At 38.1% G+C, this 26,838-nt stretch overlaps 1 protein-coding gene and 1 non-coding gene across 2 annotated transcripts in view; both read left to right on the top strand.

Annotated features, from left to right (window-relative positions):
• MARCHF1 (membrane associated ring-CH-type finger 1) overlaps window positions 1-26,838 on the top strand; it is a 526,762-nt gene that overhangs the window by 311,110 nt on the left and 188,814 nt on the right. The gene's annotated exons all lie outside the window — the stretch shown is intronic.
• LOC142444074 (U1 spliceosomal RNA) lies at window positions 8,482-8,645 on the top strand. The gene has a single exon (XR_012783749.1). It is a non-coding gene; the product is annotated as a U1 spliceosomal RNA (small nuclear RNA).

The following is a 26,838-nucleotide window of genomic DNA, read 5'->3' as shown; positions in this document are numbered from 1 at the left end:
ATTGTCTATCACTTCTGAGTAGCCATTGTAATGGATTACCAAACCAACGGAGTTCTGTAAGAAGATTAGTGCAGTAGAGGAAGAATCCGGAAGAAAAAAAAAAGTGGTTAGATAGTGGAGCCATGTCTGACCTTGACTTGTGGAAATCAGCCCTGGGCTTGTGTAGAGCTGGATTCTCCTCCTGTGTGTATCTGGAGATAATCAGGCAAACCCCACGCCATTTCTTCAAGGACTAATCTGCACCCGACTCCGGTATTTTTAGTCATTTCTTATGCAAGCAACAGCTGAACAAGGAATGAGGAGAACCAGAGGAGAATTGCTACCTTGGAATCATGATGTTAAAGGAGAATACTAAATATGCCATGACCTGCCAGAAGAATGCAATATTTCATTGATAGTTATGAGAAAACAAAATCTTACCTAAAAATCATTAAAGCCTGGTTATGAAACATAGTATGAAGGATCACATATAAAAAGTAGAACTTCACAGGGGATGTTCTACTGCCCTATAGGGTCATTGAATCAGCATTGGCATAATGGCAGTAGCAGTTATGCACCAGGGGGATGACTGATAATGTTCTCGAACATAAAATGACAAAGATGTCTCTAATGTGTACCATGGACATATATAAACCATAGATGCAAGAGTGGATTTTGAGCTTGAATTTAATTCTAGTCCCAATCTAAGAACAATTAGTTATTATGACATGTCCCTGATTGATGTTCAACCTCAGCAAAAGATCACTGAAGACAAGGTGCTATAGTAAACTGTGGTGAAGAAACCAGATGGTGGCCAGCGAGCAGGAAGAATAGGGGCTGGGCTCATAAAGGCTTATTTTCCAATAAGCAGCCATTTAAGTGAGGTGTCAATAAGTCCACACGGAAAAGCACAACAGCCTGTATGGTCCAAGGTTTGTAAATAATATAATCCAAATCTACAGGAGGGAATGGCAACAGAGCTTAAATTGTGAACCCCTGGTTTGCAGAAGTCTAGGATGACAACACAAGCCCAAAATCCATTTGCAAGATCCCCACATGGCATAAGCCTCTAGTGAATTCCCTCTCATCATAATTGAGGGATGCAAATAGCTCGGTCATCAGATAGAGCATTATAAAGGTCAGTATGACAGACATAGGTGAAAATGTAATCTATTATCATTTGATCTCTTTTTGACCCATTTTTTCTCTTTTTTAAAAAAAATTAATTGTTTTATTAGGGACTCATACAAATCTTATCACAATCCATACATACATCAATGGTGTCAAGCACATTTGTACATTCATTGCCCTCATCATTCTCAAAACATCTGCTCTCCACCCAAGCCCCTGGCACCAGCTCCTCCTTTGTCCCCTCCCTCTCCCCTCCCGCCTCCCTCATGAACCCATGATTATTTACAAATTATTATTTTGTCATATCTTACACTGTCTGGCGTCTCCCTTTACCCCCTTTTCTGTTGTCCATCCCCCAGGGAGGTGGTCACATGTAGATCTTTGTAATCACTTCCCCCTTTCCAACCCACCCTCTCTCCACCCTCCCAGTATCGCCACTCTCAGCACTGGTCCCGAAGGGATCATCTATCCTGGATTCCCTGTGCCTCCAGTTCCTATCTGTACCAGTGTACATTTTCTCATCTAGCCATTTTAAAGCTATTTTGGGTTTTTTCTTTTTTTTTTTTCAGTGAAGGGGAAATACACATGGATTAAGCCCCTGGTGAATCCCCTCTGACGCCACACCAAGGATATGAATAGTGTTGCTAACTTTGAGAATGCATTAGAAAGTACATCGCTGCAGATGTAGTTAGGTCCATTTAGCACCTTATCATTTGATCTCTCTTATGATTTATTTAAATTTGTTCCACTTTTTAGTATTTTCTGCTTTCTTTTTGATTGAGGTTTTTATCTGTTTTACTTTGTTATCGTTGTTTTGTTGGGTTTTTTGCTGTTTGTTTTTAAATGTTTTTCTGTATATGAAATTCAGGATAGATAAATCTATATAAAGATTAGCTAGATTAATATTTCCTTGGGGGGCATGGAAGGGTGGTTGAGAGAAAAGGGTAGCTAATAACAATACAAGAGTGAAGAACAGTTGTAAAATTATTTTTGTATATCTCTTTGATATAATCAAACTATTGAACTATATATATGAACTATAGCCAATAAAACTGTTGTGGGAGAAAAAATACCTAGTGGCTTCATCTAAATATTATGAATCTGTACCCTTGGAAATTAATTTGAAGAAATATGTGTCACTATCCAGTATGAACACACTATTTTTGTTGTTAGTTGATTTCCAATTAATTTCAACTCTTGTCAGCCCATGTGTACAGAATATAACACTCCACAGGGGGGTTGAATGTGTAGGTTTGGGGAAGCACAATGCCAAGTCTATTTTCCAAGTTACCTCTGGGTACCTTGGACTATTAACCTTTTGGATAATTGTTGAGCTCTTAGCTATTTGCATCACCCAGGGATTTTTTATGCAAATACTATTAATTTTTTGTGAGGAAAACCTCATTTGAATTTTAAGACAATACGAGTAAAGCGTTGTATGATAACATTTTTATTTTTCACCTTACACTATTCATTAGTCCCATCTGAATCCCACCTTATTTTCTAAAAATGTTTTTCCACTAGCCATTACTTTCTGTTGTTCACAGTAATAAACCCCACCGTCTACCCTCAAAAAAAGGCTGACTGCTTATTTTGAAATGTCAAAACATTTATTTGCCTATCAAAAAAGGTAGAAGTGCTTAAAGAGAAGGAAATAACTGTTGAATTATGTAGGGTCTTCCCTTAAGGAGGGACTGTAGTTTCTCCTTCGATTGGCAATTTCATTGTCAGCATTGGAAAATAATGTATTCCTATAAATTTACATATTTCCTTGTACCCTGATAGCTTTACTTTTTTTTTTGATAGCTTTACTTTTTAAAATTACCATCTGAAACAAAAACATTTTGTTTTAAGAGGAAAATGTAAGGATGATAATAATTTTTCAATTGCTAGCCCAAATTTTAGGATTTAAAAGTAAAATTTTACTTAATTCAATTCCTGTGAATATCTTGCCTAATAATGGCTTTAATAAATCCCTCTCATATAATTATTCAATTCACCAATAAGATTCTTATAAAACTTCATAGATTCATAATTCAGAAGAACTACTTTGAAAGGTATAACCCTGAACTTTGGGAGGAGAAAGGCCTACGGATAAGGAGTAGAGCTCCTAATCATCCATTAATTGCCCATCCATTTGCCTCAGAATATATAGACTAATCTAATTATAACAATACCTGTGGGAGGCACTTTACAAAGAGATGTAGCAAAATGTATCTTCTTAATCAACCAGAATGTAAGGCAGTGATTTATAAATTCAATAAGAATATTTAATCCTATGAGAAATGATGCCCCTCAGTGACTCAGGGCGATACAGGGGACAGCACCGGAGACACAGTGTGGGAATTGCACCTGACCTGATCCCACCACACTGAGGCAAAGCACTGGGGGAGTGCAGCGGAACAGCAAAGGAATGGAGTGGCAAGGTCTCCAGGGAATGCTGAAAGTGGACTTTGGGGCCAGGGCGTGGTGCCCCAACAGACTGGACTGGAAAACGCTCCTAAGGGCCAGCAAACGATCCTTGAACTAACTACAAGCTTTTCTTTTGTGAAGTGTTTTGTTTTGTTCTTTGTCAGTGGTTTGTTTTTGTTGTCTGGTTGTATACTGTTGCTTTGTTTTTTTTTAAAAAAAAGAATATTTAATCCTGAAATAAAGTGATTTTTTAAAAAAACACACTATTAAATTGGGCAAATGTAAATGAAGATCCAGAGTAGAAATAGGAAGAGTGGTGACCCATTGAGGGGATTACTACCCAAAATCACAAAACAATCAATGCACACAATTTTGAATGTAAACTAAATTCCTTTGTAACATTCACGTAAAACACGTCAAATTCCTCAAAGAAAGAAACATATTGTTAATATAAATAGTGAAAACTATACACTCAATGACAAAATAAATCCTGGTGATCCTATATTCTGCAGGAAATATTCATGCTGACTAGTAAATAGAAAAAAAAATCCATTCCATGTTATTAGGAAAGTGTTTTTTAAAAGAATGAACCTAGAACTCGAATTCTTCTTTCTTATACACATTTGTGTGTTTATGAATTTGTTTCTCTAGTCTAACACAGCAGTTATACCTTATCCTACAGAATTACTATGAGTTGTCATCAGCTTGATGGTAGTGAGTTTTTGAGTCAGGACCAAAGAAGGGAAGAAAATTCTGTAAGTAGCAAATGAAGATTTCCTTCAATTTAAGTTATCTAAAGATGCTTATTAGCAGCTAAGTGGCTTACGATATAATATTTTCCTTGTATTTTCCCATTATGAATCTAATTAAGTGGTAATCATGAAAAAGTAGATCTTAATTTTCACAAGGAATAAGTCCCAAAACATTCATGAAACCTTAGATTTAAGTATATCAGTAAAATTCATTTCCTTTAGAAAATTATTTTTTCTTGGAAACAGTCACTAATTTTTTACACTATTATTAGTCATAATAACAAAGTTACAGGAATTATAATAACTTTTCTTCCTCAGTGTTATTATTTGATTTCTCTATTTTCCCCATCAAAGTTAAAATATCATTTTATTCTTGAAAAGCATCAGATTTATATGCAAATATATTTATATATGACGATGGGGAAATAGATCTATGTGCATATATTTATAGGTTTAGTATTAAGGTAGTAGATGAACATTGGGCCTCTACTCAAGTACTCCCTCAATGCAAGAACACTTTGTTCTATTAAACTGGCATTCCCTGACATGATCACTGAAGACAAAGCGAATGCATAAGCAAATGTGGTGAAGAAAGCTGATGGTGGCCGGCTATCAAAAGATATAGTGTCTGGGTTCTTAAAGGCTTGAAGATAAACAAGTGACCATCTAGCTAAGAAGCAACAAAACCCACATAGGATAAGCACACCAGCCTGTGTGATCATGAGGTGTCAATGGGATCAGGTATCAGACATCAAAGAACAAAAAAAAATCATATCATTTTAAATGAGGGGGAGTGTGGATTGGAGACCCAAAGTCATCTGTAGGCAACTGGACATCCCCTTACCGAAGGGTCACAGGAAGAGACAAGTGAGTTAGAGTGCAGTATAGCACTGATGAAACATTCAATTTTCCTCTAGTTCTTTAATGCTTCCTCCCCACCCCTTACCCCCAACTACCATGATCCCAATTCTACCTTACAAATCCAGCTAGATCAGAGCATGTACACTGGCACAGATAGGAGCTGGAAACATAGGGAATCCAGGACAGATAAAGCCCTCGGGTCCAATAATGAGAGTAGCGATACCAGGAAGGGAAGGGAAAGGTGGGAGGGAGAGAAAGGGGAACAGATAGCAAGGATCTACATATAACCTCCTTCCTGGGGGACAGACAACAGAAAAGTGGATGAAGGGAGACATCGGACAGTGTAAGACATGACAAAATAATAATAATTTATAAATTATCAAGTGTTTGTGAGGGCGGGGGGAGGGAGGGGAAAAAAATGAGGACTTGATACCAAGGGCTCAAGTAGAATGAAAATGGTTTGAGAATGATGATGGCAACAAAATTACAAATGTGTTTGACACAATGGATGTATGTATGGATTATGATAAGAATTGTATAAGAATTGTATGAGTCTCCAATAAAAGAAAAGTGTCAGATTTGATGAGGTAATGACTTAGATGTTAAGACATAGTCTTTAACTTCTTACAGCAGATGTTATTTTAAATCAGCATGTAAGAACACATTGTAGCATCCAGCAAACACATCGCATTTGCCAGATGCTAAATGATTTTAGGGACAATATAGAGGTTGACATGATAATTAAATTGTGTTAAACAGTCTTAAAAACACACAATTTATAAATGTGTGAAAACCAGGGCTAGTATTGGGAAGTCTTCTCCTGCATTCTCCTGATTTATGGGCGCTTTGTAATTTGGTGCCTGAAAGGGGCCCTGGGAGAGCATTTGAGTTCAAGATTCAAGTCTACCAGTCATTTCTCTGGCCAACACACATTTTGGTGCCTCAAATGTTAGACTTGCTTCTGGGCATATTTGATCAGCTGATTATCATTTTAAGAAATAGAACAAATGCCACATATCACTCCAATCTGCTCACTCATAAAAAATATCAGGATATTTTAACGTAATATTAGTGAGCATGAAATACAGAAAGTACATCCTGACTTTATTTAAAGTACTTTGAGTTGTACTAAGTATTTATTTATTTTTATTTATTTATTTTACATTTTATTAGGGGCTCATACAACTCTTATCACAATCCATACATATACATACATCAATTGTATAAAGCACATCGTACATTCTTTGCCCTAATCATTTTCAAAGCATTTGCTCTCCACTTAAGCCCTTTGCATCAGGTCCTCTCTTTTTTTCCCCTCCCTCCCCGCTCCCCCCTCCCTCATGAGCCCTTGATAATTTATAGATTGTTATTTTGTCATATCTTGCCCTATCCGGAGTCTCCCTCCCCCCCTTCTCTGACATCTGTCTCCCAGAGAGGAGGTCACATGTGGATCCTTGTAATCAGTTCCCCCTTTCCAACTCACTCACCCTCTACTCTCCCAGTATCATCCTTCACACCCCTGGTCCTGAAGGTATTATCCACCCTGGATTCCCTGGGCCTCCAGCTCCCATATGCAACAGTGTACAACCTCTGCCCTATCCAGTCCTACAAGGTAGAATTCGGATCATGGTAGTTGGGGGAGGAAGCTGTACTAAGTATTTATGTCAAGTTGTACTTCACATGATGTCCTTTGATTCAAAGATATTTGAACAGTGCAAATTACATGAACTTGGAATTTTCCTCAGGTATCACTTCACCTTTATTAGGAACTGAACAGCAGAAAGTTCCAATCTGTTATCTTAAATGAGGGGCAGAAATAAGAGTTACTATACAATAAATAAGGAACTCAGATGGCATAGTGGGTTATGTGTTGAACTGCTAATTACAAGGCCAGCTATTGAGTTCATCAGTCCCTCTCCAAAAGAATGCTGAGACTTTCTGCTCTCACAAAGACTTACAGCCCCAGAAACCCACAAGGGAAGTTCCACTCTGTGCTCTGGGGTTGCTCTGAGCCATCATGGACTGTCTGGTGGTGAGCTGAGTATGCTAAGTAGTGATCCAACTGTTTGGAAACCCAAACTGGGCTGTCAGAGTTCAAACTCCTTTATTGAAATTGAAATGGTCCAATCGTGTTATAGGATGGTACGTCATCTCTAGCTGTGCACAGAAACTCTGAAAAGAAAAGTTAAGATTTTTCTTAGAAAGAAACTTGGCATCAGCCTCACTTTTGAAACATTTAACATGGATTGCCCATTGATACCTATATATAGTGTTTTTGGAAATATTACTCCCTAATTTGAAAAAGAAAAATTTAGATCTTCAAAATATTTATGGAAATTGCTGAAGTTTTATATTTTTGACATTCTAAATTGACCTCATACCTTCATATATGTACCTTTTCAATTGTCTTTTTGTTTTCCACTCTTCTCAAACTGTGTTTTGGCTTTGCAGTATCCAATCTATAGTCTCTGTATATGGTGCACAGCCTCCCATAACAAAAAAGAAAACTCCACTGCCAGCTAATCAATTCTAACTCAGAGACTCTACAGACCAGAGAACTTCCCCTTAGGACTTCCAAACATTTCAATATTTTAAAAGCTGCAGAGTGACTGTAAGTTCAAACTAGTGACCTTAAGATTAGCAGCTCAATGGGTAATCAACTTGCCACCAAGTCGATTCCATATTCAGCTTGATTCCATTCAGTTGATTCCATGTTCATACTTGCCCATGAGTCTATATTCAGTTTTTGTTGTTATTAGGTGTCATTGAGTTTGTTCCAACTCATAGCAACCCTATTCACAACAGAACGAAACTCTGCTAAGTTCCTGCACTAGCTTCACAATTATTCCTGTACCCACTCCTGGGCTCATTGCTTCAGCCATGGTGTCAATTCATCTTTTTGTGAGCCTTCCTCTTCTGCATTGCCCCTCTACTTTACCAATCATGATGTTCAGCTTCCCTTGGTTGTTCCTTAATGTCTAATTATTTTTCAATTATTTCTTACCTCTTTTACCTTATTCTGTAATTTGTGGGTCTGAATTATTCTCGTGTTTAAAGCTAGAATGATGGTGCTTCACTATATTCTCTGTTTAACTATGCTAATTTATTAATTTATCATTCTAGTTTTAAATAAGAAGCTAGAGCTATCCAATGCAATTTTCCAAATCAGTTCCCCAAATAACCCCAGGAACAAACCTGAAAACCCAAAACAAGAAAATTTGTTGTTGTTGCTTTTGGGGTGGGGTTTGGTTCTCAGAAACCTTGTACAGGTAGGGTCTTACTGAAGTCCCTCGGTGGCAAAGAGTTTACTTTGGGACTTACATTTCAAATAGAAAAAGAACTGTTTATACTTACCTGGCAGGGGAGATACCATAATCACGAAGGTGGTTTTCCCGGGACGAGGCTTATCCTTTGCACTCTGGATGTGCTGACCCCTGCGATTTCCCCAAATGTGGGAAACTCGACTGCATAATTTGTGGTAGTGGGGGATTGCGTTCGCGCTCTCCCCTGAAAAAAAGGAAAAGAACTGTTCTTTCTTTAAAAAAAAATCATTTTATTGGGGGCTCTTTTCACAATCCATATAGCAATTGAATCAGGCATGTTTGTACATATGTTGCCTTCATTCTTTTCTAGACATCTACTTTCTAGTGAGCCCTTGGTATCAGCTTCTCTTTTTTCCTCCTCCCTCCTTCCTCCCCACCCTCATAACCTCCTGATAGATTGTACATTATTATTATTTTCATCTCTCACACTGACCACTGCCTCACTTCCCCCCACGTTTTCTGTTTTCCTTCCACCTGTAGAGGGGTGTATGGTTATGTGTCAATTATTGCAACTGGTTTTCCATTTCTCCCCTCCTCTCCCCCTCTCCCCCCTACCCTTCTGGTATCACTATTCCCACTCCTGTTCCTGAATTCTATGTGTTGTGAGCTCCCATCTCTTATCTATAGCTGTGTGCATGTTCCCGTCTAGTCTGAATTGAGAAGCAGCACTGGGGTCCTGGTAGTGGAGGGTAGGGAAGACTCAAGGAACATGAGGAATATAGTGTGTTTCATTGATGCTTTACTGCACCCTGGTGACTCATCCCTCCCCGGTGGCCCCTCTATGAGGGGAGATTGTTCCATTGTCTGTAGATGGCCTTTGGGTCTCTGCTCCACACACACCCCATTCTCAACATTATGTTTTTGTTTGTATGTGCCTGCTGATGCCTATTACCCAGTCCCTATGACTCCTCATGATCGCCCCGGCGGTGTGCTTTTTCCATGTGAACTTGTTGCTACACTGCTGAATGGCGACTTGTGTAACTTCAAAGCTTTAAGACCACAGAGCTATATCTTTTAATAGCCTGGCACCATCCGCTTCTTCACCACATTTGCGTATGCACCCATTTTGTCTTCAGAGATTGTGTTAAGAGTGTGAACATCTCAGACTGCCAATTTGTTAGAACACAGTGTTATACTAAGCAAAGTCAGCCAATCATAAAAGGAGAAGTACAGCATGAGTCCCCTGAGGTAAGTGTAATCAGTACAGTAGGTATAGAAGAGAAGCCACCTGTATCCTAACATTTGGGTTGAGATACAGGGAGTCAGGAGGAAGTTGGACCAAATCAAAGAAGGTAGATGTTGGTCCAACACAAAAATGGGAAAAGGAGGGAGAGGGCAGTGAAAAGATAGAGGTGGAAGTAAAATAATGGCAGAGGATGTGGGGCACTAACCCACCCAGGGGGACAGTACTGGTCTTGTCTCCACAGAATGAGGAGTGGACATGCAGACCCTACAATAATGCCCCAACTAGAGCCAAACTGACCCCCTCCCTGGAAGTGGGTGTGATGGACAGTGGCACTGAACCTACAGGTTGAGGAGAGGGGCCAGTATGCCACACCCACATGGAGGCATGCTGGGAGGGAGAAAAAGAAAGGAAGAGCCAGACTGGACCACACATTAGCACACCGGGCCCAGAGGATGATGTCCTTGGGGAGCTAATGAGACACAGAGGGGACTGGGCAACCAAGCACTGGTGCTGATGCACCCAACTGCAGGCAATCAAACCTGGTGTGGGTTAGACCCTGGGGCCCTGGGTGTCTGCTCCGAGGGACCAGAGCTTCCAGGCAGAATCATCGCCTAGCCCCATGGAGGGAGAGGAACTGTTGGAAACGGGTTCAGCTCCCCCAGGTGGGAGCCACAAGTAGACAGCTGCTATGTGGTGGTCAGACCTGGCCTTGGGGACCTCTACACAATACCTGTCCTGTTTCTAGCACAGTGACCAAGACAAGGGGTAGATGGGAGGGGGGGCCACTGGCTGGTGGCGACCAAGGTACACAAGGGTCACACAGACAGCGGGAAATCCCTGGTATGTGGACCCAGATCTTAGGGACTTGAAACAAAGCAGATGTGGGGCAGGGCCACATCCTGGACAGGGAGGACCCTTAGTGGGGACCTTTCCACTCACCAGAACACTTCCACTTGACCTCCCAGACACCAGACTCACCAGAGCTCCCTGTATGGGCCACTTACCTTGGTGTCTTATTGTGAGTCTTAAGAAATATTCTTTTTGAAATGATGAAATTAATGAACAAAGCATGGCCTTAAAAGAAAATTAAACATACTTTGTTCTGTGATTTATCATAAAATGGCAATAATTCTGTATAGAAATCCAAATTCTGCTGTTATTTCAGCCTGATGTTGGCAATATGTTTAATTTGGTTGATATAAAGAAAGATACACCGCTTAAACTAGTAAAATGCACTATGAATGGTTTGCTGAAATTTTTGTATGGATATGGAATCAATATGATAAAAAAATGATCTTTTGCCATGGTTGCTAGGGTTGAAATCTGATATTTTCACACTTCTTATGCAGTCACTAAAATAAACCTCTCTAAAATTATTGCTAAGAACACTCAGGTATATATATATATATATATATATATATATATATGTGTGTGTGTGTGTGTGTGTGTGTGTGTGTGTGTCCAAAAATATACAGCTATACAGGAATTGCACTGGACAGAGCTGAGCTTTCATAGTACATGTTTTTCCCATTAGTTAAGCATCAAGCAACTCACTCTGAGTTAGTGCACTCAGTGGTGTTGCCTGGGAAGGTTCTCTTTAGTCACAGTGAATTTTTCATGAAAACAGTTTCGCGCAAACCTCGAACCTCATATTTTGTGATGGCTAGTTTAAGAGAACAGTGTGCAGCTTTGAAATTGTGCTTCCTACTCAGGAAAATGCCACAGAAATTGTTGTCATATTGAACACAGCTTACAAAGACAGCGCTATGGGAGAGACTCAAGTGAACAAGTGATTTTCTCATTTCAAAAAAGGTGAAATGTCAATTGATGACAAATCTCATTCTGATGGTTCATCAACTTCCTCATCAGATGAAAAATGTCAACTCATAGTTCATTGGAAGTTCATTCCAACAGGTCAGACTGTTAATCAAGATTTCTATTTAGAGCAGTGGTTCTCAACATGTGGGCCGTGACGCCTTTAGGGGTCAAATGACCCTTTCATAGGAATCACTTAAGATCATTGGAAAACACATATTTCTGATGGTCTTAGAAACCAAGACACCGGCTGCTCTATCGGTCTGTAGGTGGGTCAGCCCACATGCAGATATGCCCACATATGGGTACCCAGCATGACATCATTGCGTCAACCCCATCACATATACCCTGGACAAATACAGGTGTATGTGACAAGGTTGGCACCATAATGTACTTATGTGGATCTGTCACACATGTGTAGAGAACAGCTAGTGTGTAGAGAGAAGCTACTATGTAGAAAGCAACTGCTGTGTTGAAAGCAGCAGGATTGTAGGTAAAATACTTCATGAATTATATTTACTGGGTAAAGGTAAAATCATGTACTATAAAATCATAAACTACTGCAAAAAAAAATCTGTACCATGGGAACTTATTCTGGATACTGATTGGTCTTTTTATATTCAGCTGTGGTTGATGTGAATGCTGCCCCTTGTGATTGTAACAGGTATATAAAAAGAACAACACAGGGAATGGTAACTCATAGGAAACTTTAAGAACTGACTAGATTTACTGAACTACGACATGTATCATCTTTTATATTATTAATGCTATTGTTATATATTATTTTCATTAGCAAATCATCCCCGACAATGGATCATGTAGAGAAAACCATTAAGAAAAGAAAATATAGTGAGGATTTTTCATAGTATGGTTTTACCTCAATAATTACAGCAGGAATTGAGAAACCCCAACATATTATTTGTTGTGAAGTCTGTCAGCCAAATCTATGAAGCCGAAGAAACCAAAGTGCCATTTTGATAGCAAGCATCCGAGTTTTGCCAACAAGGATACCAACTACTTTAGAAGCAAACTGATGGACTCAAGAAAGCCAGACTTGACACTGGTGGCAAGTACCACAAACAAAATGTAGCCGCCATTGAAGCTTTATATTTGTGTCACTCAGAATCACTAGAGCTATGAAAACTCACCCTATTGCTGAGGATTTACAGTTGCCAGTGGCCAAAGACATTGATCAGAGATGAATTTGTTATGAAATTGAGTGCAATTTCCTTATCTAATGACACTGTCCACAGAAGAATAGATGACATGTCTGCTGATATTCTTGATCAGGTAATCCAGGAAATTAAATCTGCTCCACTTCCAATATGTAGCACGCAGCTTGATGAATCTACAGACATTGCAAACAGTTCACAGTTACTGGTTTACGTGAGGTAGATTAATGATGGCAACTTTAAAGATCAGTGTCTTTTTTGAAAACCTCTTGAAATGACAGCTATTACATATGATGTATTTGACACAGTTGGTTTGTTTCTGAAAGAGCATAAGATCTCTTGGGAAAAAGGTTTGTGTTGTTTGCACAGATGTTGCTCCAGCTATGCTAGGATGTGGATCTGAATTTCAACGTTTGGTACTGAATGAGTCACCAAAAGTCATCAGATTGGTCGGCAAATACGCTGCCTCAAGAGTTACAAGAAGTAATGAAAAGTGTCATAAGTTCAACAATTTTGTAAAAGTGAGCACTTTAACCAGTTGACTGTTTTTGCAACTGTGCAACGAGTTGGATGTGCCGAATAATGCTCTGCCATTTCACACTGAAATGAGATGGCTGTCAAGAGGAAATGTTTTAAAATGTGTTTTTGAGCTTCTTGATGAATTCAAAACGTTTTTTAATCAGAAAGCAAGACCACAGTTCGAAGCATGTTTCAGCGATCAAAGTGAACTGCAAAAAAATCGCTTACTTGATTGACATCTTTGCCATCTTCAATGAGTTAAATTTATCACTGCATGGACCAAAGGTAACATACCTCGATTTGTCTGAAAAGATTCAATCATTCCAAATGGAACTTCAGCTTTGGCCAAAAAAAGATGAAAATAAATTTTACAGGTTGCCTACCTTAACTGCTTTCCTTGGGGAACGTGACATTGAACCAGACAAATGGATTATGATGATTGTTTCTGTGAAAGAACACTTGCACATGTTTGCAGATGAAGTTTCATCGTACTTTTCAAATTTACCTGACATCCCATTTGCACTTGCCAGAAGCCTAAGTTGAGGTTGAAGTCAAAGTTGAAGATGTTTCTGAGACAGCACAAGAGGAGTTCATTGAACTTACTAACAGCGATGCAGCGAGAACTGATTTCTCTACAATGCCAGTTACAAAATTCGGGATCAAGTGTTTGCAGTCATATCCTGTTCTGTCTGAAACTGTGTTGCACCATCTTCCATTTCCAACAACATATCTTTGTGAAACAGGGTTTTCCACTTGTTGGTTATCAAGTCTAAATACAGAAGTAGACTTTTGTGGAAGATGAACTTCATTGTGTTCTTGCAAAGACTGCTCCGAGAATTTCTGATCTGGTGAAAAAGAAGCTATCTCAACCTATGCTCTGACATTGGCTTTTTACACATACTGTCATAAAATGTAGCAATGGAGTTCACTGGTGTTATATTAAGACTGTTACCCATGCTATACCATGCTTCAAGAGAAAATTTCATGTTTTTGTAATTAGAAATAAATATTTCACAATATATAGTTACATATTGTTTTTGTTATTAATCACTATGCTTTAATTATGTTCAATTTGTAACAATGAAAATACATCCTACATATCAGATATTTACATTACAACTCATAATAGTAGCAAAATTACAGTTATGAAATAGCAACAAAAATAATTTAATGGTTGGGGATCACCACAACATGAGGAACTGTATTATAGGGTCACAGCATTAGGAAGGTTGAGAACCACTGATTTAGAGGCTCGGAAAAGGTGGCATAACAGTGTGTGACAAAAAGGCACTGGTTTGTGGCAGATGGTGGACTGGTTTTGCCACCTTGACAACGCACCTGCTCACACAGCCGTCATTCTCAGTGCACCAATTTTGGCAAAAAATAGCATGCATCTTTTGCCCACGCACCTTACTCACTCACCTGATCTCCCTCCATAAAACCTTTTTGTTTCCACGAATGCAGAGAGACGTGAAAAGACAGTGATTTCATGATAAGAAATATAGTGTTTATTTTTTTTTCTTCTTTTTTTTTTTTTAACAATTTATTGGGGCTGATACAATTCTTTTCACAGTTCATACATATACATACATCAATTGTATAAAGCACATCTATACAGTCTTTGCCCTAATCATTTTTTTCTCTTTTCTTCTTTTACATTTTATTAGGGACTCAAACAACTCTTACCACAATCCATACATATACATACATCAATTGTATAAAGCACATCCATACATTCCCTGCCCCAATCATTCTCAAGGCATTTGCTCTCCACTTAAGCCCCTTGCATCAGGTCCTCTTCCCCCCCACCCTCCCTCCCCATCCCCCACTCCCTCATATGCCCTTGGTAATTTATACATCGTTATTTTGTCATATCTTGCCCTATCCGGAATATAGTGTTTATAATGTATGTCTATTAGCTGACATCTCGCTTTTCCTTCAGGTGTTCTAAAATTGATTCCCTGATTAAAGCAGATAGCAATGGGTTTTGCCCTTTAGATCATGAAATTTTTCTTGGGTATAATCCAAATGAATTCAGTCCTTCCTGCTCCCAATTTAACTCAGCAAAAAATCTCCTTCAGAGGAAACACAATTCAATTCTGAAAGCATTGGTGAACCACATGGTTCTTTCAAAAAGGTTCACTTAGGTTTGTGTCTGTATGGGGGTAAAGTTGGAATTAGGTTACAGAACACAAAACAAGAATTTCTGAGGATATTCTTCTTTGTATCCATGCCTTAAGTCATTACTCATCATAACTGCTCATCTCTGTCCCACCCATTAAACTCTGAGCACAGTTCTCAGCTTTCCATCTTTGGCTCTGCCCTGACTCCTCCTCTGTATTCAGTCTTAATCATTCTCTTTCAAATGTCTCCTTTGTGGAGAAGACTTACTAGCTTCTTTGCTTCACTAAGTGTCCCTATTGTGTCAATGCAAATAACAAGACAAACACGAGGTAGACATACATGAAAATGAGGAGAAAAAATAGTGGGGATGGGGGAGAGGGTTTTCAAGGAAGGGAATTTTTCCCCCTAATACACAAAATTTTACTTTGACATAATTTTACTATGATGCCATAGAGAAATAATAAGGAATGTGTGCTTGAAATTCATTGCTATATTCATTATATATCTTATTGTGTATAATGTTCACCCAGTTCCTCTTAAATAATAGAGAGGTAACATTTATTTTCATTACCTGTAAATGTGCTTCTGCTAATCACTGATTCGTCTTTATTTTGTGGACAATGCAGACCAACTAATTCTTTACTTCATGGTCTTAAAACCTCTGAAACAAATTTGTATTATCATTCTACTGTTATACCAAAGGGTATATAGCTCGTGCTTCCTGCTCTCATTTTCTCTTTTGTCCTATTTTCTTCTTCATAAGTATGGTTTATTTTCTTGTGTTAGGCTGGGGTCTCCGAAGAACCAAAACCAGTGCAGTAGATATAAAGAAAGACATTTTTTATCAAGAACAGGATTGGAGATTCTACAATCGAATGATTGATTATATCCAGTCTGGTTCAAGTCTATGGGCTCATTGTTAAACTGGAGGCTCTTCCTTTACTTGAATCCACATCCACCAACAATGCCCACAGAACTGTGGTCAAGAAAATAGTGCTTTGGGGAAAGCTGCTACACAAGACTTTTAAGAATAAAGATGTCATTTTGAGAACTGCCATGCTTCTGACCAAAATGATATTTTCAACCATGTGCATGTGAAAGGCAGACAATGAAAGAAGAGTTAAAAAAAAATTTTAAAGAAAGAAGAGCTGATGATTTCGAATTATGGTGTTGGCAAAGAAGAGTGCATATACCATGGATTGTCAGAAAAATAAAAAAATCTGTCTTGGAAGAAATATAGCCAGAATGCTCCTTAGAATTGAGGGTAGTGATGACAAGTGTAATGTACGATAGACATATTATCAGGTGAATCAGTACCTGGAGAAGGACATCCTGGATGGTAATGTAGATGGCCAGGGGAATAGAGGAAAACTTTCCATAAGATGATTGACACTGGCCACACAGTATAAACATAGCAGTTGAATATGGGGTAGCTCAGGACGAGGCAGTGTTTTTGTCTGTTGTACAAAGGACTAGTATGAGCCACAAATGACCTTATGGCACCTAATAATAGACATTTTCTGCTTACATTCATGAGGTCTTCAGTAATTGACAATGTCTCCAAGCTCTGCATAAGATTTTCACCCTCTACTTCCTTTGAAGTGGGCAGACCATGCCTTCTTATCTGTTTTTAGTCTGGAAGCGCCACTGAAATCCGTTCACCAGTGACATAGCTTCCAGCATCACAACACACAAGCCACCACAACATGACAAAGTGACAGACATGGTAGATTGACACAGTGGCTGCAACAATGGGCTCAGTCATAGGAACAATTGTGAGGATGGAGTTGGACCATGTGGTGTTTCATTCTGTTGTATATATATATATATATATATATATATATATATATATATATATATATATATATATATATATATATATATGTTTACTATGGGTCAGAACCACCCAGTAGTTCAACAATAGCAACAAAATGTTTCACGTCTCAAAGGTATAGCTTTCAATCATAACTTGTAACTACATGAACCTATTTGATTTCCTATAAAAAGCATGTGGTTAAAGATTTTCAAGCGTTCAAATCCACAGACACCAAAATCCTTTCTTCAATATTTGATATGTAGTAATAGATGATAGTAGGTCAGAAAGTATTGCTACTTGGATTTCAACACATCCATGCTCAGGTTTATAAATATCTCAAACAAAGCATGTTTAAAAGCAAGTCTGAATGATCAGTGTATGTCGGCAGAAAAGTCCTCTCAGTAATAGACATGTATTAGTCTCATTAAGATGCCTTCAAAAAACAAGTCCAGCTGTGTCTTCGGTGGTGATCTGCTAGACCAGTTCAATATAAGGCAGAGAGCTTACCTCTGAAGGTTATGGGGCCTCTTCTGGGGGATTCTCAAATGTAATCACAGATTTTCTCAAATGACACATGATGATCATGGGAGTTATGGCAATTTTTTTTTTAGGAAACTGAAAATTGCGTTGTGAGAAAAGTATCTGAAAAGCTCAGCTAAGGATTTTTTTTCCCCATCACTGCAATGCACGTGCTCATTATTCAAGTATACCGTGGGTTGTCCTAAAGGATTTTTCTATTGGGAATTTCACTCCATCCAATGGATCACACTAGTCCTGCCCTTCAGGCATTTAATGTTCCCAAATTCAAAGAACATTTTAAAGGGACACGATCTGGGTTCCTCAAGGATGTTAAAACTGGCATTTTGACTCAGTTTGAATCAAACACAGAATTCTTTGAGCAAAGGATTAGAGAACTGGAAACCCCATCTGCAGAAGTGTATAGGCTCAGATCAGGGGTGGAGAGCATCTTTCCTGCAGCCCGTATAAGCCCACCAAATGAAGACCAGCTAACATTGCTTGCCTCACCAAAAGGAAGCAATTCAGGCATCACATTGGGGTTGAGATATATATATATATATATAATCCAAATATAACAGGCTAATTTTTAAGTTGATAATTGTGTATGGCCCAATAATGTTACAACTATCCAAATGATTCCTAGGCATAAAAAAGATTACCAATCCCTGGCCTGTGTTAAGAAATAATAGCTTCACATTTTGACACTTTTGTTTAAAAAGGTTTCTATAATTTTATAGCAATATGTTTTACTCATATTTGTGGGTGGTTGTCTTTTATCTTTTTCTTTTCTTCTCTTTGCCACTCTCTCTCTTTTTTTTAGTTTCCTCTTTCCCAGCTCCTTTTGTTCTTCTCTATGCTTTTTCCTTGGACACTCTTCTCCACTTTCAACTCTTTCTCCTTCTTTCTCTTTGTTTTACCTCATTGCCATATCTCCATCTTTTGCCCTACTTTATTCCTTCCCGCTTTTAAGACCACTCCCTACATCATACTGTACATCAGATATTAACTGTGTATCATCTGGAACATAGGAGGCTTTTTGCTTCTATGGCCTCTGGTCTGTCCTTGCCATCACACTTCATTATATTTCTTTCTTTATGAAAGTTATTAAGGCAAATTATACTGCAGCCAATTCGATTATCCAAATTATTGAACTGTAACATCAAACTGCCACCACAATCCAAAGACAGTGGTGCCTCAGTTGTTGAAGTCCATCCAGTCCAAATTCCTGTTCAAACACCAAAATTTTAATTGAACATAGTTTTCCCATAATAAATAATGAAAACCAATGAATTGTTTTTGAGGCCCCATATTTCCCTTATTGTAGGAGGCATGAGCTGATCAAGGTATTTACTAATGGGTGACTATTTAGTCCCCTGTGCCTCTGTGTCTCTGCAGACAAAAGCATTGCAAAATGACTGTTATTTGTGACTTTACTGCTAAAAACATTGAGAGATAACTTAGTTATTTAAGATCTCATTGAGGCTCTCTTGAATCTTGCATATCCGTGTGATTGTCTTTGAACCTAGTGCTTTTATTATTCTAAGGTTAAGAAACTGACTAGTTAAGTAACATTTGCAGAGATAAGAGTTTAGGAATGTTTAAGTTCTTTGATGTTTGTTTTGTAACCAATTCCCTTGTGTAAGAAGAGTATAAAAACCAAGCTTCAAATATACTGGAGACTTCAGTCCATCAGATTGAAGTCCTCCCGATCCCATGCTTTGTACATATCTCTTTCTTTTCCTTTCATCCACACGCCTCATTTCCAACCCAGCTTGATGCGGGATAGCTGGTCTAATCCCCCCTCCCCCCGCCCCCGCATCTAATACATTCCCTAAGGAGGTTTTTAGCCTTCTTACATATCTCTGTCTCAGGTGTGTTGTCACCATTGACTTGTTTTTCATTTATCCAAATTATCAGTTACTTTTCCATCTCTTGGATGGTCTGCGTTCTTTGTTTAGTAGCTAGCAATTTCACACCTTGCCCTACATTAGCCCCTTTCATCATATTTCCCCCCTCAAAATGTTGATAATATCAACTTAGCCAGGTTGTATTCGGCAGCAAGATCAGACAAGTGGCGAGGTGATGCAAATTTCCCATTGATTTAGTTCTTTAACTCCATCATGGTTCTCACAGTTTTCCTCAGAGTTTGATAGCTGGTATCACTAACTTTCTTTGTAGCCATGGTAACAATAGTTTATACAAATACCACGGAAAGGGGGGCAAAGTGACACTGAGTGGATTTTGCCAAACTTTGCAGGAAAAGTTGAAGGAGTGGAAAGTTGAAGCTAGAACCATTCAACAGCTGAAGTAAGGGTGTGTGCAATGTTTCTTTCACCCACAAAGGATTCTTTGAACGCTCCTTCCGTTACAACCCCTTTAACCATTGATCTATTTTATGTCACTATACATTTTGTATAGTTTGCATTTTATAAATTAGATTATATTGTATGTACTCCTATGAAACTCTGTACATTCATGCAACATAATCGTTTTGAGATTCAGCTGTTGTGTTCCATGACTTACTCATATATTCCTTTTTACTACTGAGTAGTATTGTGTTGTATGAATATACTACACTGTGTTTATCAGTTCACCTATTGATAGACATTTGAGTTTTAAAGGGTTTGGTGCTATTGTGAATATAGTTGCTATAAACATTAATGTACACGTATAGACAGATGCCTTCACTTCTCTTTGGGAAATACAGAGGTAAGCAAAGTTTAGCTCATATGATAGATGTATTTGACAATATATGAACTGCCAAACACATTTCCATTTGGAATTTCCTTCAGCTATCTATCTATGAAAGCTATAGTCGCTCCACATACTTGTCATTAATTGATATCAGGTTTGTTTTCTTTTTCGTGTAGTCATTATAGTGCTGAGACATTGTGGTTTGCATTTCCCTAATGATTATTTATTTGATTTTAAGCATCATTTCATATGTTTATTGGCCATTCCCATGCCTTTCTGCCTTTTTTTTTTGGTAAAGCATGTACACAAATAAATATATACGGAATCAATAATTTCTACATAGTCTTCATTAACATTAATTATATTCTTCACATTGTGTCTCTATTATCACTATCTTTTTTGGGGGGGGCTCTCGTGGATTGTTTTATTTTATTTTTTTAAACAATTTATTAGGAGCTCATACAACTCTTATCACAGTCCATACATATACATACATCAATTGTATAAAGCACATCTGTACATTCTTTGCCTTAATCATTTTCTTTTTTTTTCTCCTCTTTTCTTTTTTTACATTTTATTAGGGACTCATACAACTCTTATCACAATCCATACATATACATACATCAATTGTATAAAGCACATCCATACATTCCCTGCCCCAATCATTCTCAAAGCATTTGCTCTCCACTTAAGCCCTTTGCATCAGGTCCTCTTTTTTATCCCCTCCCTCCCCGCTATTATCACTATCTTTACACATAATTTTCCACCATCATTAACTTAAACACTACCTATTAAAATTTTAATCTGGACTTTAGATATTCTATTGTCAATTTGATCTCATGTAGGTAATTATTTAAAATAGTTATCGAATGTATTTTATTGAGTTAAATGTATGTTTAATTTCAAGATAATGAGATAATGTTATATCTAGATTTGTTTCAGGGCAATAAATTCAAGGGTTTCCCTAGATTCAATGGATCCTATAAATCTAGTTTCCACAATAATTGTCCATTTTTCTTTTTTGATCAAAATGCCTCTCTTGGGCCCTCGAACAAAGCTCCTAATGGTAGTCAAGTGCTTTCGTTATATATTATTGCTTTAAAAAATATCAGAAACAGATCACTTTAACAAATATTTATTCTCTCATAGTTTAGGAAGTGTAGAAGTCTGAATTCACAGTACCAGGCCTAGAGTAAAACTTGTTCTCTGTGTTGGCCCCAGAGAAATGTCCGTCTGTCCTTTCAGCATCTGTGATATAGTCAAAGTTAATTGTGCCAACCTGGCTGATAAACACATGTGGAGTTAATTGAAGGGCAGGGAGATAAATGGCTTGGTGAGCCTAGCCTTTATAGTTCTCAGGCCCCTTGCTTTGTATTGGTCATACCAGGGTTCAATTGCTTTAGCCAGTTCCCTGCTTCAGCTGGCAAGGCTCACTTCCTACAAGACATCCCCTAGGAGAAACCACATGGACCTACCCCGATGCAGCCCTGGATGCTGGAACAGCTAGCTATATGGAGATCCCTTGCCAGAGCTGAGATGCTTACACGTTCACTGATTTGGCTCTCCTCCTACAGTCAGTGTCATAGTGTGTGTTTTGTGAGATGGAGGAGGACTTTGTGGATTGGTTTTGGACATAGGGCTAATGTTGGACTTGTGGTCTTGGGCACCACTGGGTTGGGATGTTTTCTTGATGTGCACTTAACCTTTATATAAAATTCTCTCTTACACATGAGTTTCTTTTTTTTTCTTCTTACACATGAGTTTCTGTGGATTTGTTTCTCTAATGTACCCAGACTAACACAATCTGTCAGCCTGATATTCTTTAGATACTCCATGTGTCTTGACATCAATATTGTCTTTGGTCTAGGAGTTTCTCAGTGTAAAAGCCGCAGATTCCCTCTGATTTCTGTTGGCTTTTTAATGTTTTGTTATGTATATATTTACCAAAAGATAAATAAAAGAAGGCATACGAATGACCAATATTATTGTTGTTAGGTGCTGTCATGTCAGTTCCACCTCATTGAAACCTGTGTACCACAGAACTAACCACTGTTGGATCCTGTGCCATCTTCACAATTTTTCTTATGTTAGAGACCATCAAGGCATCCACTGTGTCATTCCATCTAGTTGAGCTCCTTCTTCTTGTTCACTGCCCCACTACTTTACCAAGTATGTCCTTCTCCAGAGACTGGTCTCTCCTGACATGTCCAAGTACATAGTTCACTGTGAGTCAGAAACAACTCAATGGCAGAGTAAGGAATGCCCAATAAGCATATGAAAATATACTTGAAATAATAATCAACAAACCACATTCCAGGAAAATTCCCTTTACACAGATCAGGGTGGAAACAGGGTTAAGAGTGTTGCATCCCACACTTAATCCTTGTATTGATTTATCATTTCATGGGAGATCATTGCATAATTGCCACATTATTTAATTGCATAACTGCCAAATCATTTAGACTCATGATCAGGCAAAATTGGCACATATTTTGGAAGGATACAATTCAACCCATGAAACCAAGCGTCAACCGTTGTTTTTTCTGAGCTCAAGGCAATGAGACTCTTATACCTGCAGTCCATTTCCTTCTGAGTTTTCTATTTCCTCAGCTGCTCCAGACAAATAGAGGTCAATTTTATCTTGAATGGCTGCCTTCAAGACAACATGTGACATTCACCAAACTAGGAAAGAGAATAGAGACATCAGAACAATAGACCAAGTCACTGAATAGTATTAAGTCATAAGCCTAAACCGTCCAACCAAGATCATTCATTCCACGAGGTGTTTAGTTGTACTTAGCAGTATCAATAATTGCAGCCTTTTGTTACAAATGCTACTGTTTTGTTATAAAGTATATATAACTTTATATATTTTTCATTTCACATTGTTTCCTGGTGTACCACTTGGTGATAACAGAAACATTAGTCAAGCTGTGTAAGCATTATCCATCGTCAATGTCAATATTCTCATCACTACGGGCAAACATTCATGACTTCCTAGAGAATGATTTCTCTCCACCTGGATAATCAAAATAATCATTGGTCTCTAAATATACCTACTATTATTATTTTAAGCAAATGACACTATATAAACTGTGCTTTTGTCCTGCCTGATTTCAGTCTGAATAGTTCGTTGAGGCTCATCCATGCTGGAGCATGTTTTCAAACTTCATTTGGCTTTAAAACTGAGCAGTATTTTATTGCATGTATATGTCATATTTTGTTTACCCATTCATGTGTTGACAGGTACTTGAGTCCCCTACCTTGTGAAGAGTGCTCCTGAAATGAGCAGAAGTGTAGTGAATTTAAGTCTGTGCATGTTTTTCTTGTGATCCTGAGGGGCTTATATCTAGAATGGAACTGCTTGGTCATATGCTAGTTCTAATTCTACTTACTGAGGAATTGCTTAATTAATTTATCATCGTACATTCATTCCCGCCAAAAGTGGGTCAGGATTTCCATTTCCCCACATCCTCACCAACATTTGTTATTTTCTGTGTTTTTTATCATTGCTATTCTAGCACAGCTGAGGTACATCTCTTTGTAGTTTGACTTTATCTTCCAACGTCTAAGGACAATGAGTATATTTGCATGTACTTATTGGCCACTTTAATATTCTCTTAGGTAAAGTGATTGTTTATATACTTGTCCCATATTTACAGTGGGTTATTTGTCTTTTTAGGGTTATCAGATGCCTTTTAGAAAAGTATCTTCTTTTGGGAGTAAGATGGCCCATTTTTATTAATTTTGCTTTACACTTTGCATCTAAGAGCAATTTATTTTTTAATAAGGTCTAATTTATCAAAATTTTCTTTAATGATTTATACTTTTTGAATACCATCTAGAAAACCTTTGTCTACTCCAAGGTCTCAAGATTTTTTCTTAAGTTTTATAATTTTGGTTCTTATGTTTTAGTCTATAAATCATTTCAAGTAATTGCTACTATATGAGAAAGTAAAAATTGAGATTTATTTTCTCTCTCTTTTCTGTTTATATAATCAGTCATTCAAACACCATACCATTTTTTAAAAAGACTTTTTTTCTTCTTGGACTTTTCTTCCTATATGTCTTAGGCTGAGTTCTCCAGAACAGCAAGATCAGATATGTATCTATAAAGAGAGAGCTTTATATCACTGAAATGACTCACACAGAAGCAGGCAAATTCCAAGTGCATGGTTCAGATGTTGGACTCTAGGCTTCTCTTGATTCACATGGCTGCAGAAACTGATGATTCTAAGATTGGCAGATTTGGGGCTGGAAAGGCAAATTGATTCACTGTTGGCAGCGAAGATAACAGACTACTGACAACTCCCAGGATTAGCAGGTAATGTGGCAAGTCACTGAACTAGCTCAAGTCCACTGAAGTTCAGAGAATGAGCCAGATGCACGACCCAGAGCCCACCAAAGCAGGAAAGCAAGCAAGCTTTTCAACAGCATATATTTATTTTGGAAGCATGTCACACCCCAAGGAAATGTCCTTTCAATTGATTTGAGTTCGGACTGTGATCTAAGTAAATGTGTGGCCTCCCACTCTAATCTTCTTACAACATATTGGCTGCTTGTAATAATTCTCATTATGGAGGCGATTGCATTGTGTTTAAATTGCATTATTAGTGATTACTAGGTTTAAACTTCCAAATTACTGAGAATCCTTAACTCAATAAAACCTTAACAACTATCACAGCATTTTCCCCCATAAACCAATTGACCTTGTTTGTAAGTCTATTACTGAATTTTCTATTCTGCCCAATTGACCCATATTATATACCTATCCTTTTGCTTATACCGAACTCCCTTGATTCCTAGAGCATCAGTGTGAATTTTAAAATCAGATTGTGCATCACTTTCAACTTTTTAAAAGAATATTGTTATTTTTGAAAGTTATTTACCTTTTCACATAAATTTTCCAAAAAAGGCTTAACTTTTACCCAAAAAAAGTTCCGCTAGAATATTGACCGGAATTGCATTGAGGTACAGATCAATTTAAGAAAAACTGAGATTAGGAATACTGTCTCCCAATATATGGGCAAAGTATATCTTTCCATTTTTATGGGGCTTTTAAAATTATTCTCAACAATGTTCTGAAGTGCCAGGCGAGAAGTCTTTCATTTCTTTTTAAAGATGAATTTGTGTATAATTAATGAGTTTTGGGGTGCTGTATAAATAGGATTTTCTAGCGCATCATTTACCAATGAACTTAGTGTTTAAATGTGAGCTTGTCATTTTTACTTATCTTCCAATTAGAAAACTTCACTGTGTATCACATAATATGTACCACTACTTAGCCTGACACTGAAAGTACTGCATTGTTCTGATCCTTTTATATAGACTTGTCACTTCTAGTCTTTGTTTCCAGTAAAGTGAACTGCTCGCTGCTTCAAGTGTGTCATCCAGTTTTACATTAAACTGTATCTCTTAGCCTATCTGGGCCAATTGTTTTTTTGCCCGTGATTGAGATTATTTGGTATTCATAAAAAAGTTTATTGGTACTACTGCTGAAATAAATGGGAAATTTGTGCCCATAAAAAAAGAGTTTGTAACAACAGTTGTCATCTAAAGTTCTACAATAATCTGTTACATGATGTTATTCATGTATTGCTACACAAGAGAAGTCATTTTGTGTAATTATTCATCATCACATTCTTAAATCATCCATTTGGCCCCCTTACTGAAGTTGGATCTAAATTGGCCAAGGCAGCAGGATAAAACAGCATTGGACTCTTTTGAAACAATCACCAATTTTCAAAAGGTCAAAGCCAATTGGCAATGGTTGATGTGACCCCGAGAGCATAGTCATGGCCTAGGTGCCACGGAGACAAGTTGCTTTGTGTCGCCTAAAAATGGAGTCTCAGAAAACCTAATTTGAAATCAATGCCTTTAATTACACTGCTGATATAAATAACTTTGAAAAAAATAGTGCACCTGGCCTCTGAGAGGGAAAAACTGAGGCGCAGAAGGGAGATAGATTCCAACCAGGAATGTGAAGTTGAGAAAGATTTTACTGCGGTAGAGAAAGAGCTCCTGGGAAGGAAGGAAGAGAGACAGGCGCATCTTGAGCTCCCAGGTGTGTTCTGCAACGACCCACCGAATTAGGTGCGGGAAATCCTGCCTGTCAGCAGGGTGATGGGATATTTGTAGGGTTTGGGTCAGGGAGATAGGCAAATGAGATGAAGAGAGCTGTGGTGCTTGAGCCTATAAGGAGAAGGGAGGCTTCCTGGTGCTGCTGTGGCAGAGTCAGAGTCCTTAGCAGACCTGCCTCTTGGAATGTGGGGGAAGAGGCTGCACAGTCCAGCTCTGGCCTTGAAAGGTGGGGGAAGGGACCACACAGTCAGCAGGCTATCCATCTTTTTGAGAGGCTAGGGGAAGGGGCTGCAGAGTACAGAATCGGCCCAAACTAGGACCAGACCCGGCCCAAACAGCCTTCTGTTTGTTTTTTCCCATTTGAATGCTCTGTACAATATAATCATTGGAAATGAGCATCCATTACAAAGACTGATTCATTTCAAAGAACATATTCTGCTCATCCAGACAACTC

This window comes from Tenrec ecaudatus, chromosome 3 (genome assembly GCF_050624435.1).
Source record: "Tenrec ecaudatus isolate mTenEca1 chromosome 3, mTenEca1.hap1, whole genome shotgun sequence".
NCBI classification, from domain to species: domain Eukaryota; kingdom Metazoa; phylum Chordata; class Mammalia; order Afrosoricida; family Tenrecidae; genus Tenrec; species Tenrec ecaudatus.
The sequence above is the reverse complement of the archived record's forward strand: the minus strand, read 5'-3'. Positions and strand labels throughout refer to the sequence as shown.